The sequence below is a fragment of the Galleria mellonella genome, unplaced genomic scaffold (assembly GCF_026898425.1).
Source record: "Galleria mellonella isolate WM207_F2 unplaced genomic scaffold, CSIRO_AGI_GalMel_v1 utg40, whole genome shotgun sequence".
Classification (NCBI taxonomy): domain Eukaryota; kingdom Metazoa; phylum Arthropoda; class Insecta; order Lepidoptera; family Pyralidae; genus Galleria; species Galleria mellonella.
The window spans coordinates 822,019-838,876 of record NW_026442094.1 but is presented as its reverse complement, the minus strand read 5'-3'; the positions used below and the strand labels follow the sequence as shown (position 1 = coordinate 838,876).

Sequence of the window (16,858 nt, the reverse complement as noted above, 5' to 3'; positions counted from 1 at the left end):
GAGGCAAAGATTATCACTTTGTGTTATGTAAGCCTTTAGCTTATTTTTTTTATACCACTGAGGTGGCAAACAAGCATACGGCCCACCTGATGATAAGTGGTTACCGTAGCCTATGAACACCTGCAATACCAGAGGTATTACGCGTGCGTTGCCGACCCTGAAGAAACCTCTTTACCCCTCTTTTATTTGCCATTCTAGTAAAATCAAAGAACAACCACACACTGTCTTACTATGTTACTACATATAAATAAATAAATTATGTTACTACATATAAATAAATTAGACTACTGCTTCAATTTGGCTGTGGTCGTAACACCCATGAATTAGGGGTCTGTAAATAAATAGTTGCTAATTCAGGAGGGTTCCAAAATATGTTGTTCAATCGGTCGCTTCGGTGGTTCCTTTGGTGATTTAATGAACCGTGATTGTTATATCGCCCCTCGAAATCCGATTCCGATAGCATTGTTAGTTAATTTATTACAAGTGGCTCTAAATTTTTACAACACATGTCGATTTTTTTAATGGGCAATTGCGACAGAATAATTATTATCACTTGTGCTAATCTATATTTTAACTGTTTTATACACAAATATCTATTTTCACCGAATTTCACAAAGTAAGTCTTTGCAGGTTACGTTTTGGTGTATATATTGTGCGATCTTCGATGCGATGTTCCTAATTTTTTTCTTTGATGATTCTTTTTTTATCGTATATAATAGTTAACTATATTTTATTTATAATATTGAAATATTGTTATTTCCGCCGTTTTATTGTGGATGGCGCGGCACGGAGTAGCTTGTCGATATTGTTAATAATTGTAGATTTACATGATTTTCTAAAACAATAATGTAAGTTATTAAAAAAAATTGAAGGATAAAAAAAAGAAAGAAAGATCAGCCAATTGGTGCGATTGTTAAATCATTTTGTAATTTTTATACGGCCCGTCTGATGGTAAAAGGGGTACCGTAGTCTATGGACGCTTGTAATACCAATGATGTCAGGCGCGCGTCGCTGACCTATACCTATTTATTTATAATATTGTAAATTTGAAAATTTATAAAGATATTTGGATACTTTTGCTGCATCACGCTTGAATAAATTTGAATGTAATTTTGTACACAGTTTATAGATTTACCACTTTCTATATTAATACAGAATAGTTATCTTAAATCACGCATATAAAGTTGCGAGACACAGTATTAACGAAATATATAACAAACGTACTTTTTCGTTAACTACTGTTTCAGTTTGCAGGATGGGATATGGCAGTGAATTTACAGGATACAGAGGAATGACACCTGAGTCCTCAGGAATGGCAACGCATGAGGAGTATCATGGGAGTATCTGTTATGTTGGTGGTTCATGTCTATAGGTGACGGTTACCACTTTCCATCTGGTGGGCCGTCACCTTGTTTACCATTGTAAGTTGTATAAAAACAAGTTAACTAATTAGTATAAATGTTAGATATTACACAATAGAAATATTAATAATAATATAATAATATTTACGTTAATGAGCCAAACTGAGCAATAAATTTCAAATAAACTTTCAAGATTATAAATGACTAAATTTCATAACTCTGGTTTAATTATATTAACAAGATTTTTTTTTTATTTGCAACTTTGTAGAAGATTTAAGTTTTTAAATACAAATTCATGAGAAATTAGCTAATTTGTCGAACATACACAAGTACTTCAAACAAATATAACATGAAGACTAATTATGTTAAATTGAGCGTAAGTTTACAGAATTTCGTTTAAGTTCTATTAATAATGTAAATAAAGGTCATATCCTCACCTTTACGAAGTCTAAGTCTTCAGTTGAAGATTACAGTAACTTAGTGTATATCATTATGTTCCTTAATACTTAGTAATAAGATTTAAATCAGACAAGACACCGGACTGGCATTGGGCGGTCTGACCACAGCTACAAATAGGGATAAATGCCGCAAGCACCTCAAATTATATGAAAACTTAGGGAGTTGCTACCAAACTAGTTACTTGCCTTAATGTTAATAAAGTTCAACAAATCCCCACTCTCGCTCGCATTGAACTCATCCAAAAATAAACATTTTAGTTTATGATTAGACACTGGTATAGAAATATTATTAAAATATATAAATTATATTCCATTAATTATTGAGATACAAGCCTATTATAACAATAAGTTGATCATATTTTGGTAATGTTTATTTTCCGATAATACATTCTGTAATGCTGCACATTCAGTTAATTCAATTCGTTAAAAATTATATGGAATTTTATGATATACAAAAAAAAATAAGCGTGTCACTTCAATAATAAACTATTTGATGTCTCTAAATACAAACTTTTCAGAGGCTGTTTTGTATTTTTTTTTTAATGTATTGATTTTACATGCAAAACCACAAAATAAAATTTCATGACAAAACTGGATAAATTGATATTATTTCCATCATTGTGTACTCAATAATTTTACATAATGACATATAGTATTAGAAATAAAGGTCATACCTTCACCTTTACAATATACTAAATATAAATACAATTATTTCCCTTTTCTGTAATTGGATCGTATATTATATCTAAACAATAAACTTGTAGTATACAACGAAATTTGGTGATAGTAAATTATGTGAAATGCGAGAAGAAAGGATAAGATTGTGTGTATTAGAAGAAGTTTGAAAGTAGCATTAACTAATTAAAGATTGTACCCAAAAAAAAAATTTAGTTCAGTTGCGACAAAACCAGTTAGTTATTTTAATCTAAAAATTACATTTAGATAAAATTTTTGTTGGAACAATCTGTAAGTATATTCTATCTGATAAGAAAATACAACCGAATTGAAAAAGTCGGGTTAAAAATCGGTTAATCGTTTGTCTTGATATTGGTGTACTCATGTGATGCGCAAAAGACAAACATAATGTGATAAAAAAGGTGTAAAGTTAATGTGAATAGTTGTAAGTGTAAAGGAGCACCTAAAAACGAAACTCACGAATACTCATATTATGGAATGAGCTCCCTGCCGAGGTTTTCCCAAAAGATTACAGCATGGGGTTCTTCAAAAGGGATGTAAAGAGGTTTCTTCAGGGTTGGCAACGCACGCGTAATACATACCTCTGGTATTGCAGGTGTTTATAAGCTACGGTAACCACTTACCATCAGGTGGGCCGTATGCTTGCTTGCCACCTCAGTGGTATAAAAAAAAGAGACGGATAGACTGTATTCAAGTTGACATGGCCAGAACGGGAATAAATAATGATATAACCGCAAATAGAGATGAATAGAAGAGAAAAACATTTTACGCCGACCCCAATTAGATACGGAAAAAGGGCAGAAAGATGATGACTTAATCAACAAATAATGAATTATTTGATTGAAATTTACCACCTTGATGGACCATAAATTAATGCATATTTTAAATTAAGAATACAATACTCATTAAAAGAAATTCTAAATTATGTTATATGTGGAGCTTTTATTTGTAATTTTCCATAAATCAAAATTGTACTTATCTGAAATAGAGGCGAGTCTTTATGAAGGAACCAATTATTTTTTTGCATGGCTGCCTCTCCATTATAGATGGATTAATCCGTAGGCCGTTTGTTTTGGTCGAGGTATTACTGAGCCCTTTGTTTTTATTTGTCGACCTTTTGTATCCAAAAATTGCTGCCAATAAAATAGTAATTTTTCGCCGATTAAATGAGAATCGCCGCTTTCGACACGCTTGTACTAAGTTCAACACCCGTTTGTACAAGACAAATATAATGGGCTCCGGCAATGGTCAAGCGGTTTGAGTCAAGGACGAATCTGTTGTCCCTCTTTGTCTTATAAGCTACAAATTTACAAAGGTTAAATCCAAATTTATAATACAGTCATAGTATAGTCAGTTTAACTGACTCTTGTAAACAATTACCAAAAAAAAAGTGAATTGGAAAGACGCATTGACTTCGTCCGCGTGACCTGGGTTATTTTTTTTAATTGGTATAATGATTAATTCGATTAAATCTGCGCTTTTCTTGATATGACGCAACACCAACTTTTACTTTGATCTACCTGATATGCCTTATAACTGACTATGCCTTAGTCACCCCCTTTCCCTCCTTCCTTCTTCCTATTATGATGTTTATAACTTTGTCGTACAGTATTAAGAGCCCCAATATTTTTATACTTTATTTCTTTTTCTTAACTACAAGCAGATCTCTTCATTACTAATTCGTTATTGCTTACTAGTTTCCTTCATTCTTCTCACTAATTCTTCGTGTATACAAAATTTTTATATTTATATTATTTTTATATTTTTTATTTTTATATATTATTTTTACAGCAATTGTTTTAGTCATTTATGCGCTTAAATGTGACAAGAAACTTATTTTTAATATCAATATTTTTAATATCAGCCGTTATCTGTCTACTGCTGTACACAGGCCTCGCCCTATTGGGAGGCTTTGCCAGTAGTTGTCATATTTGGCAGGTGGATTCACAACCGCAGTTAGGCTTTGGAAGATGTCTTAAGAGGGACGTTGCTGCCCATCCCTCTACCATTAAATTCCTTTAGTCGACTCTTACGATCCCCGCTGGAAAGGAATGTGTAGCCCATGTTATATCGGGGCTACACGGCGAACTTATTTTCAAAATTATAATATTAGTAACAATTTCGATTACAAGTTCAATAACATTATGATTATAACAATTACTATTCGAAACCGGCGCCATAATATCATTTATTATTCAAATTGTATGTATTTGAAGTGGGAGCTCATATTTTATTGTCATGTTAGGCATAAACATTATTGTCACGTGTCATTAGTTCACGACCTTCATATTCATTCCTACATTCACTAAAATTAGTACTGTATACCTAAACTCGAAGTTACCTTACTGGTAATAAGTCTAACTTGTTTCATTTTACTTTAAAACTCTTTCTTTTGACTTTATTTTTTTAATTAAATAACGTCAAACCCGTAATTGTGTGAGACATGGACAGTTGTTTGTAATGTGTATTTTTCCTTCCAGTTTTTTAATTTTTTTTGTAGTTATACGATGGTTATTAAAATACATATATGTAATCCTAGCTCTATCCTGCGGCTTCGCCCACATGACTCAAAATATAAAGTGTTCTATGTTCTAAGTTAGGATATAACCTACCCATGTACCAAATTTGCCGTGTAGTCCCAACATTGAATGGGCAACCCCTTCCTTTCCCGTGGGTATTGTAAGAGGCGACTAAGGAAACTTAATGTTTGAAAGTCGGAAACATCACAAAAACCTGATTGCGGTTGCCAACCCGACTACCAGGGAGGAAAGCGATTGTTAGTAATGGAGACTAAAAATCCCATTGCTAGCAATTTTCCCTATCAGGTCGACCTCCTCGTGGTTCCCCCAGGAAACTATTATGGTTAATTCCTGATGAATTCATCATGATGGGCTAACTGGCCTGTTTTAATTCTCATCGATCACCCTTTACTGTTGCTCCGCCAGCGTATCCCGTTAGCGCAGGCGGGGTTACCATTCCATTTTCATCCACCAAAAAAAAAACCCGACTACCAAACGTAACAACTATTCGAAAGCCCTTCTTATGGGTCTAACGGGATACGCTGGCGGAGCACCAGAGAAGGGTGATAGATGAGAATGAAAACAGGCCAGTTAGCCCATCATGATGAATTCATCAGGAATTAACCATGATAGTTTCCAGGGGGAACCGCGAGGAGGTCGACCTTGTTGGGTATATTGCTAGCAATGGGATTCTCAGTCTCCATTACTAACAATCCCTTTCCCCCCTCAACGGAAAGTTAAGTGTCGTAAAAGGCAGCTAAGGGAACTTAACAGTTGAGGAATGGGCAGCAGCGTCCATCTTAAAACATCACCAAAGCCTAACTGCGGTTGGCAACCCGCCCGCCAAGCATGGTAACTACTGCAATACCAATAAGGTGAGGTCTGCAGTGGACAGTTAACGACTGATATGATGATGATTCAACGGAAACTGAATGAACTTTTACATTTCTGTAATTCGTCTACATATAATTGCTGTAAGAAAATTTCAGCTATTATAAGTAATAAAAATGTTGCGATAATATGATTCAAATCAAGTGTGCAGAAATGTATAGAAAACAAAAGGGAAGACTTCTCCAGATTGTGGTAAAACATACCACAGTCTTTCCTATCAATCGTCCGCCCGACGCGTCTAGACAGAGCAATGCATTCCGAATTGTCATGAAATTGTTCGGGACTTAATAAAGACGTTGACCTACTGCTTGTTTACACACTGTGGCACTGCAATGTGAACGAAACCTTATATCATAAACGATTGTATTGAGCTACTGCGTCGTACAAAACGTTACACATCCGATCTTACTGTACCAATGTATAACATTCCCTTAGCATACAGTGTTCCTCCTACTATGAATTCTAATATGTATAATTTACAGCACACTCGTATCTTTACAGTCGTTTGCCGGCCGCTCGATAGGCGTAACATCAAACATTCTACCGTTTTCAATAAGGGTCCGTACGTAAAGTTGCCCCAAATTTTGTATTCCAACGCTATTTCCCCATATTATGCGGACGTCGATGTTCCAAACGCTATAGACGTGCCCTGCCCCAACTTTCATTTACTTAGGTTCGAGCAAACAACGATTTGAATATTTACAACTAGCTGGTAAATTCCCGTAAAATTGCCGCCTACGAAATTAATGTAAAACATTTGCAAATTGGATTATGTAAACTATGTGGTACTGTGTTCTAAATATTCAGTTGGAAACGAGCGTGCCGACCGCAGAATTTGGGGCGAGCAGACGCGACGCATGATGAGTGTGTCCTTTTTCTACCAACCTCAAAAAAGAGGTTCTCAATTCGTTGTATTTTTTTTAATGTTTGTTACCTCATAACTCCCATAATTATAAATTAATTTGGAATATTTTGTATATAAAAGAATATATCCTTTTCTCTACTTTTCTAATAAAATAAAAAAAGCCTTTCACAAAGATTGTTTTAAATTGGAACCTATATAGCTGTAAGTTTTATTATCTTGTTATTTTGTGAGAGAAATAAATATATGTTTACATTACATTTACTTTCAGATTGGAAGGTTGTTTCTTATTGTTGTGAAGAATGAATAATTTAAGGTGAATAACCTTAAATTATTCATTCTTTCACTGATGCTGACAGTATGGCTGCAGCCTAATACATTTTAATAAAGATTCCCAATGGACTCATTAATTATAACAACAATTATAAATTAATAATTCAATCATTACTAATATTATTAACGTGAAAGTGAGTTTGTTTATATGCTATTTAATAGTGATTTAAGGGTTTGACCAATTACTATAGAATTTGATATACACATACTATATGGGATGGATATAGCTTACTTTTTATTTCAGTTAGTAAACATATCCCAGCGGACAATGTCGCGAGAATAAAGTAGTAAGAATATAAATTCGTTTTTGTAGAAATAAATTCCAACTTTTAATTATTTTCTGACTATATCTAAAACTTAAGCAGCTACAAATTAGTTGTGTATAAATTAAATCAAATTAAAAGAAATTATTTTTAATATCAAAGTATCGTTGAAAGTTTTTGCTCATTCTATGTTCTGCTTTTTCGTAGTTTAAATTCGTATTTTTGTTTAAACGTCATACGACACTTTGCCATATATAGTTTGTAGCAATTAAGACTTAGAAGATTTACATACACTCACATGAACTATATTGTTATGATTAAGACAGCTTGTTAATGTATGCTCACTGGAAACATAAAAATATACGTTATTACAATTAGTATAGAGTTGAAATTATTTTGCGTAACCACTATTAAGAACGTTGAGAAGTTTAGTACAGTGTAATGGTCCGAACTTTGTATCCATGGGGAAACCTTAGTGCTCGAACTACTTAAGAGTTGGCAGCTTTAAAAGATTACGATTCTTTTATATTCCATTGAAAGCGTACCTTTTATTACTATGTTGGAGATTGTTAAAAAGTGGATATGACGAGTAAAGGGTGGATTTTATGTATAAAGTTACCTTATGAACTGTTTTTTGGTATAGCATTCCTCACATCCCTTGTTATGACGTATACGACTTATTCCTTCGCCATTCTGGCCTAGAAAGCCTAGAACTATTCTACCGATAGAGACATTATCGTTAAACATCATCAAAGGCTGACTGCGGTCGTCTACCCGCCTGCCAAGCGTAGCAAATATTGGCACCTCCAAAAGAAGGGAGGCCTATGTTCACCGGTAGATGGTTAATGACTGATATTCGTATAATGATGATGATATAAATATTTATTGCATCTGTTTATCTATCAGTCGGTATTGTTCAAATACTACTACCAGATTGTAACGAATTTTTATTTACGGAAGGATATTTAGCCAGTATGAAATTAACAAACCTATAGTATGTATATATTATATAATATTATGTGGAAATATAAAGAGTAGTAAACAATGGACGCACTGAAATAATGACGATAATGATTATAGACCCCGTGGGAATATCATGTCATCCCACTAATATTATAAATGTGAAAGTTCGTAAATACATTTATATAATGAAACTATAAATATGTAAATAAATTCATGGACGTATTCCCCGTATGTGGTAGTCAAAAGCAATAGTTGTCATCTTTTTATGAAATCTACATAAATCTAATTCCAACGTAGACAGGTAACATTACAATTATGGAAATTTTATTGAGCGTTTTGAATTTAACTAAATTTTTTAAATTACTAATTGTACTCGTATATAAAGATCTAATATTGTTTTATTTATTTAACATTTTCTTGCACTAATATAATATGAATTGTTGAAGAATTTTCAATAAGCATCATTATCATCTTGGCTAATGTAAAGCATAGTACAGTACAAAGGTAGTCTTACTGCTGACGCGGTCTGTTCCTTATGTTTTCACAACTAAATGATTAACCGATGGCTGATTGTGACTCAAAACTGAACATAGTTTACTTCGTAGCGTTGTCATATATTTAAGTAATGAGCTAAAATTTCATGGAAATTTCATCAATATATAAATAAAATTTGGTCTTAATTGATCAATCCGCTATCAATTGTTTACTAACTGAACGGAAATGTATCCATGTACTTCTCTATTATCTCATATATAACCTATATACTAAATTTTATAGGGATTGATAAAGTCTTTTAAACGCATAGAGGAAATAAACTATCTTACTTTATCATTTGTAATATAACTAAGAAAGTAAGAATGATAATTATATATTATATTAACTTTTTAAACACTAACACCTATTCCATGCGACCTATTTCGCAATATAAGCCGCAACGTAAATTGTTGTAAGTCAAAAACGCGTTTTCTCCCGCCGTTTTGCTGAATTTACATTTGGGGGTTGGCGGGTGAGGTGTAAATCATTGTAATGTCATTTCGCTCTCAGTTTCTTCTTGGGCAACCACACGAGCGAGTGTACTTGAAAAATAAGCACTACAATATTAAACGGATTAAAGTATATTCTTTATTTCTTTCTATTTGTTATCTGAATCTTTGTATGAGGTTTCTTTTAGCCAAAAGGCCGTTTATAATTTTTGTTTTTCGCCATCTATTTCTTTTATTTCTGCTATATTCTTGTTATCTTTTAAGGTAAATAAGAATATCTGTTTATTCATTCATATCTCGATTTGGATTTATTTAATTCTAAGATATAATCCGCAAGACGTGTGCTGAGTCGGTGGTTCTTTGATGGTTCATCTTTGAACGTGTGATTTTAATTTTTTGTTTCGCATAACTGCCTTTCTGTAATGTTTGTGTTACTATAATGTTTTTACACTAGCTTTAATTTAGTTAATTAATTGTGAGTATTACCGATGTCATGTGCATTAGTTAATTCTTGGTTTTATTTGTGAAAAACTGTAAATGGCTTTTTGTCTTAACTGTTATTTTTTATAAAAAAAATTTCTAGCTGTCGGTTTTTCTTTAATAAAAAATAAAATATCTTAACTGCGAGTAAATTTATAAGTAATCAGAAAAATCCTGTGCCAAATTTTATATTTATTTTGTCTTATTCTTGTTTTATTAAATTTTAATTATTTTACTTTAGACGGTCACAAGATAAATATCAAAAGAATGTTTTCAAACTTACATTAAATTAATATACACAGACTATAGAAGTTATGAATTTCTCTCCTGACACACGGTCTCTCCAATATTTATGTATCTCGTCACTTCACGTAATTGAGACTGTTAAAAATATGCCTACTGGATAGTTATTAGATTTGGACACAAGGGAAATAAATTTAGAACAACACGGTAGATTTCATCTGACATTGATGTGTATTAATAATTTAAATTGATAACATTGTCTGTTTTTTTTTATTATATCTGGTAGCTTTAAAAGTTTTAAATCACAACCTTTTTGCTATATTCTTTTGACATTATAAAAGATGTAGGCAAGCCGAGGTAAACAAGGATTAGGTTTACATGGATCTAAATAATCAGCTAGTCCTTAGAAGGGTTAAGGGATCCCGCAAACGGCGTATCTGAAAGATCTCGTAGAAATAGGATAAAGTGAATTCACATACAATTTTATACACTATACAAAGGTACTACTGTATAGGCTGAAATTATAGAGGACTATAGATAACTGTTTCTAGACGTGTTATTTTCTGAGATTAGGTTTTATTCCAATTCATATATTTTTATGTATATATTTTCGGTTACATCGCGTTACTTTAAAGGTTGGATAGATAGTTATCATAAGATAAGATATGAGTGAAGTCGAACCGTAAATATAAAGCTTGGTGTCTAGACGGTATATTTTTACCAAATTTATAAGAACGATCTCCACGATTGAGTACAAACGTCACTGGCTGAATAGAAATGATTACATAATTTGACTGAATAAATTGTCAGCCGTTTTTTATTCTACGATTGTAAATTTGTACACTTTGGTTTCTTTTATTTTAATGTATTAATACTATACATTTTTCATTTTCATAATGGAATACATTCAATAACGTTTCACCACTCGTTTTCATAGTCGTCTTTTAACGTCGTTTCAATGTCGTAAAAGTTGACTAGACTAGACCACAAATAATATAAAGTTGAAAGAGAGTGTCTTGTTTATTTATAGTAGATTTATAAGAGATAATAATCTCTTGACTCCTCAACAGTTCAACTTATTTTCGTAATATTTAGCTTCATCATATCAGTCTTTGACTGTCCACTGTTGACATGCTAAGCAGGTAGATTGGCAACCGTAGTTAGGCTTTGGAGATGTTTAAAGAGGAACGCTGCTGCACATCCTCTTACGACACTCATGGGAATGGTAGAGGTGGGCAGGAGAACCACAGTACCAGCTCTTTCCGTTAGACCGCATTCAAAGTCGGGCGGCTCAAATTATTGATAGTCAGCGCCCTGTCCGACTCGACCCACTGAAACTGCGCAGAGACGTTGCATCTCTGTGCATCTTCTACCGAATTTATTATGGGGAGTGCTCTGAGGAATTGTTTGGATTAATACCTGCTGCTGATTTTCACCACCGTACAAACCGCCATAAACTAAAATTTCATCCCAACCATCTGGAAGATTGGCGATCTTCCACCGCGTGTTTTTTAAGACCTTTTCTTCCACGCACAACCACTCTGGAATCAACTACCAGCAGCAGTATTTCTTAACTGATACGACGTCATAACCTTAAAAAAAAGAGCATATTTCTTTTTAAAAGGTCGGCAGTACACCTGCAACGGCGTTGGTGTTGTGGGTGATCATGGGCGGCTGTAGTCATTTACCATCAGGTAAGCCGTATGCTCATTTGCGCCCTTTGTTGTAAAATAAGTGGCCTATTCTATGCGGGGACCACACGGCGAATATTTAGCATACGTGTAGTAAATACGCGTAGTACATACTTGATATGTAAAAGGATATATATATATGCTACATTTGATACCAGTTATGCGGACGAAGTCGCGGGCACAATAAAAGTATCATAACAGGAAATTAAATCTAAATCTGTTCACAATTAGTTGTCGATATCTTGTCCTTCTTTTTTAAATTCGGTTAAAAAATAACATTAATTTCACCGCTATTCTGTATAAGGCAGGCGTGGAGTCTAGCTAAAAATATTTACATTAAACATGGCGAGTTGGCACGTAAGTGAACCAAAACTATAAATGTCTACAACAGGCCAGTTTACGTGTTGAATTTCGGATTTCCAATAATGCAAATGACGGAATCGGGGCACTGTGTCCAAATTTAACGAGTATGCATGTACAGGATGTTTGTAGTAATGCGAAAGCAATGCGTGTACCGAACTGATATACGGCCTTATTGGCACCGAGAGCTGTTATTTAACTGTACTCACGGAGTTGCGTCAGTATGTTTTTTATTTAATTGAAATCAAGAGTTATGATAGCAGTTTCTGAATTAAAAGAACCTCAAATCATCATCTGTTCTGTATTTGTGTTTCGGACTAAGTTGTTATTAATAAATGAACACCTTCAGTAAATTTAAGTATAGTTAGATATTATTTAGAAGGATAAGCGTGCTGAAGTGACAAAGGGCTGGTCACATAATTCGAAGAACCGACAATCGATGGAGAAGAAAGGTTTTTGAATGGCGACTCTGTACGTGTGTACTCAAACGCAGTGCAGGACGTCCCAAAATCTAGATGGAGTGACGACCTCAAGTACAGTGCAGGGAGTCAGTAGATACGGGTGGCTAAGGACCGTTCCTTATGGCAGTCTATGGGAGTGACCTATATTCAGCAGTAGGCAGATGGTGGCTGAAATAATTATACATATTATTCACTATTAATTTCGTCACGATAAAATTCGCGTTACTTTTGCACAAAATTGTTTTGACATAAATATTTAAAGGTCTCGAATCGAGAAATATAACCAGAATCTACAGTCCAAATTGGTTTTGTTTGAATTAACTTAGAATCAAATCATTAATACACGAAGTTTTAATAAACGGATGGTATATTTCCTATCTGTGTCTAACCAAATAGACAAATTATACACGGCAATAGACATTACGAAAGCTATGGATATAAAAGAAAAAAGCATTTGTTTTTGTTCCTGTTACAGTTTTAGAATGGGTTAAAATACTCGGAATCTGATCTCTTTTTCTGATCAGGGAATACTTTTATATTTGTTTCTTTGAAGTTTGAAGTTATCCATTCAAATGAATACAAGGAAATCATTTATAATAATAATAATGAAGTCTTTATTGCGCACAATAGACATGTGTACAAGAAGTATTTATAAAGAATGTGCATATACAAAAGGCAGTCTTACCGCTAAAAGCAATTTCTTACATACAACCTGACATATACAGTTATATAAGTATAACTCGTATAGGTTGTAACTATAAAATTTCATTTGATAGTTATCCTATGAATATTGAGAAGGATAAAGAAATATTTCCGAATTGGATTGCATAGGATTTCTACGATTCTATAGTTAAAAATTCCATTATTTTATGACGAAATTTAATTCAAATTTAAACAAACCTTATTTTTATGTAATAATAATCCAATATAAATGAAAACTAAGAACGGATTTAAAAAAATCCCCACAGGAAAGGTGAGTAATGGGAAACACGTTCGGTGTGAGCCCTGTCTCGAGAAAGAGCCATTAGTACTTGTATAACAATGAGAAATCATAACCATTTGGAATATTAAGCTTTATGACAATGCCTTAAATTTGAATATCATAAAGCACATAAATAACATTCGAGCGCTTTATTTAACGACCTATTTATGTACACGGAACGTGATAAAACAATGTGAATCTCATTTTTTCATCGAGACAATTTAGGCGAGGAAGGTTATCGGTTAATTTTATTTCCCGCCCGTCTGTCTTCATTCAATCGCCTGATGGCTCCGCTTGTTCAATTAAAATCAAATTTACCCTCCCCCATTGTTTCATGACAGCCCTTTAAATATAAGAACTTGTCGCCTCACTTGATAATTTCATGTCTATTTACTTTTGTAATTTCAAGAGAAATTACCGAAAATACATATTCTGTTCCACAAAAAAAAAAAAACTGACTAATTATAGCCAAATCAGTTATTTTGATTTAAAAACTAATCTACCGTCTACTAAACGCGGCAATTACGGCAAAATTCCGCACGGCAGTGGACTGTTAATAGAAACATTAATATGGTGATAAACTACTTATAGAGACGGTCAAGATAGAAAACGCAAAATTTCGAGTTAGAACTGTGAAAACGTGACTTCTATCTAACTGTCAAACATCTGACAAACATCTACAGACAGACTAAAAAGAATTCAAAAAAATATTGTTTTGGTTTTTATTGCCCTCATTATAGGACCTTCCTATCATCATCATCATCATATCACCCGTTATGTCTATTGCTGAAAATAGGCCTCCCCCATAGATTGCGATAAAAATACGGTCCTGAGCCATCTGCATCTACTATTAAATTTTCTTATATATTTGCTATGTACAGATATCGTGTATTTACAATTCCGTTTAATACTACGACTAAAAACTTTAACAAAAATTTATTTTTTCTAACAACAACGAATAATCGTTCATATTACAATTTCTATATTATCCTTACTGGTTATTACATTGAATTGTATGATTTACAAGAATGACGGCACATAAAACAATGGTTGGCGCAATACGAAACCGGTGAATTACGGATTTCCGATATGAATTTTTCCCCGACTTGTTTGTTACATTTCTTGAAACTTAGTAATAAATAATTTAAGATATTGTTTCACGAAAATCTACGACAAAAATCATAATGAAATTAGTGTAGAACCAACATTGGAGTAAATCCTTTTAATTGCAATAATAATATTTATTTATTAAATTAATGTACAGTGAAACTATGTATGTTCTCAATAGGGCAAACTGAGAAGTAAGTAGTTGGTGTATTATTGAATTAAGAAATAAAAAAGTAATACTTAATATATTTAAATATTATAAACATATATTTAGACTAATATAAACATACATATAACATGTTTAATAAATATATACATACATTAATAAATATATACAATATTACTATAACGAACAATTGTATTAGACAAGCAAATGAAACAATCTGTCACTCAACCAGAGTAACCAGCAAGGTTAAGTTTAAAAGACAAATAAAAAAAAGGGAATGAAATTTATAAATAGGTCTTTTTAATAAATAAGAGCACAATTTGTGTTTAAAAGCTTTTTAAAGTTTGCTTAGTGTAAATACACACGTTAATATACATGCAAGAAAAAATATCGAATTGTGAACTATATATATATATAGTTTACAATTCGATATTTTATATATATATTACAAATAGTTAAGTCATCCAATTTATCCATCGCCACTCACTAACTAATCCATGAATCTATCAAAAGCAGATTCACGTTCATGTATTAATAGTTGTTTTATGCAATTTTATTTGTTTGTTTCAGGTACGACACGTAAACCAATCAATCTATGTCTGCACCGTATTTTCAGTCGGATACAATTGGAAATGGAGCTCAATTTCATTTGTCAATAGTTTGTATATATATGTTTAAGTTTATATATTAAAAATATATCGTTTTACTCAATCAATAATTACCTATTTAGAAATGATATTTCTAAGTAGTTATTGAATTAAGCAAATTTTGCAACTATGGTTACGGAGTTTACAAATAGTCAAGAAAAAATGCATTCATTATCAACTGGCTGTGGCCACGACATCTTTCGTATGTATTCCTAGCTTATAGCCCGCTATATTGTATATGTGGAATTCAAATGTAGAAGTACCAGTGAAATACAACATTTCCAGATGGTGTATCAGAATAATACATGTTGTAAATTAGACATTCAAGAACACGACTGCGAAAATCGCATCAAATTTGGTGCAGTACTTTTTGCGTGATACCGCAACAAAGAAACAGGTAGATAGACAAAATTTCAAAAAATTGTTAAAGCGTCTTATTCTTTTTAGTATTATTGACATCCCTCATATAATTTTTTTTCTTATGTATCTCTCGTGTACGAACATCGTCTAGTTACAGTTTTATTATATTATTAAGATTAGAACCCCCTATCATATGTATAGAAATATACGTCTATAGACGAAAAATACTGTTTAAAAATATATTTTTAAACAGTATTTTTCTTACTTGTTTATTTACGCCATCTAGTTAGTGTCAAGTAGAGGCTGTTCTTTATTTGACAGTGGATGATGACTTGAAAAAAAAAAACAATATTAATGTAACTCAATTTTTTTAATTGATTTTTAAGCTTTCTGTCGTCTATATAGGCATACATATATGTTCGCCTATATATCACTTAAAGTACCGACTGAAAATTTCCTTTCAACGGCCCGGATATTTTTATGTGTAAATATAAATATAAAAAAAAAAAAACTTGCATATACGTTAGTTTGTTTTTTACAGATAAAAATTGTAAAACCCGTCGTATGCGGAATTATGGATTTAGTATATAATAAATTCTCTTTTACATTACAAATATAGTTGCGAAAGCTCTATTAATTAATTATCATACATTGAAGTGTCATTCTAGGTGTTATAATTTATTCATTAATTTGTACTCCGATACTATACAAACAGTGTCAGTCAATTTATACGCTATGACAGTTGAATTATTTAAACTATTTCCATTACTCGATACTCTTATTTATCCAACAACCATTCTCATTACATTCTAGTCGTTTCACTGACTCTATCGCAATATATCCAATATCAAACATAACAAATTGGAATCATACGGGACAAGCAAACACAAGTCTATGAAACGACTGAGCGCGTTCCATGGAACAAAATTCAAAAGCAAAATATTTATTGTCTGCACTCCGGCCGCAGTGTGTAAATAGAAGTGCATTTTTCTATTTTGATTCATAATAAATAACACAGAGGGTTGTGTATTC

General features: G+C 32.6%; 1 protein-coding gene and 1 long non-coding RNA gene across 2 annotated transcripts in view; both read left to right on the top strand.

Moving 5' to 3' along the window:
* The window catches only part of LOC113520220 (DE-cadherin), a 311,477-nt gene that overhangs the window by 126,465 nt on the left and 168,154 nt on the right, over window positions 1–16,858 (top strand). The window lies entirely within an intron of this gene.
* The window catches only part of LOC128201347 (uncharacterized), a 67,223-nt gene that overhangs the window by 45,506 nt on the left and 4,859 nt on the right, over window positions 1–16,858 (top strand). Inside the window, exon 4 of the long non-coding RNA XR_008253202.1 lies at window positions 15,390–15,477. This is a non-coding gene — a long non-coding RNA (uncharacterized LOC128201347). The remainder of the gene's footprint in view (window positions 1–15,389; window positions 15,478–16,858) is intronic.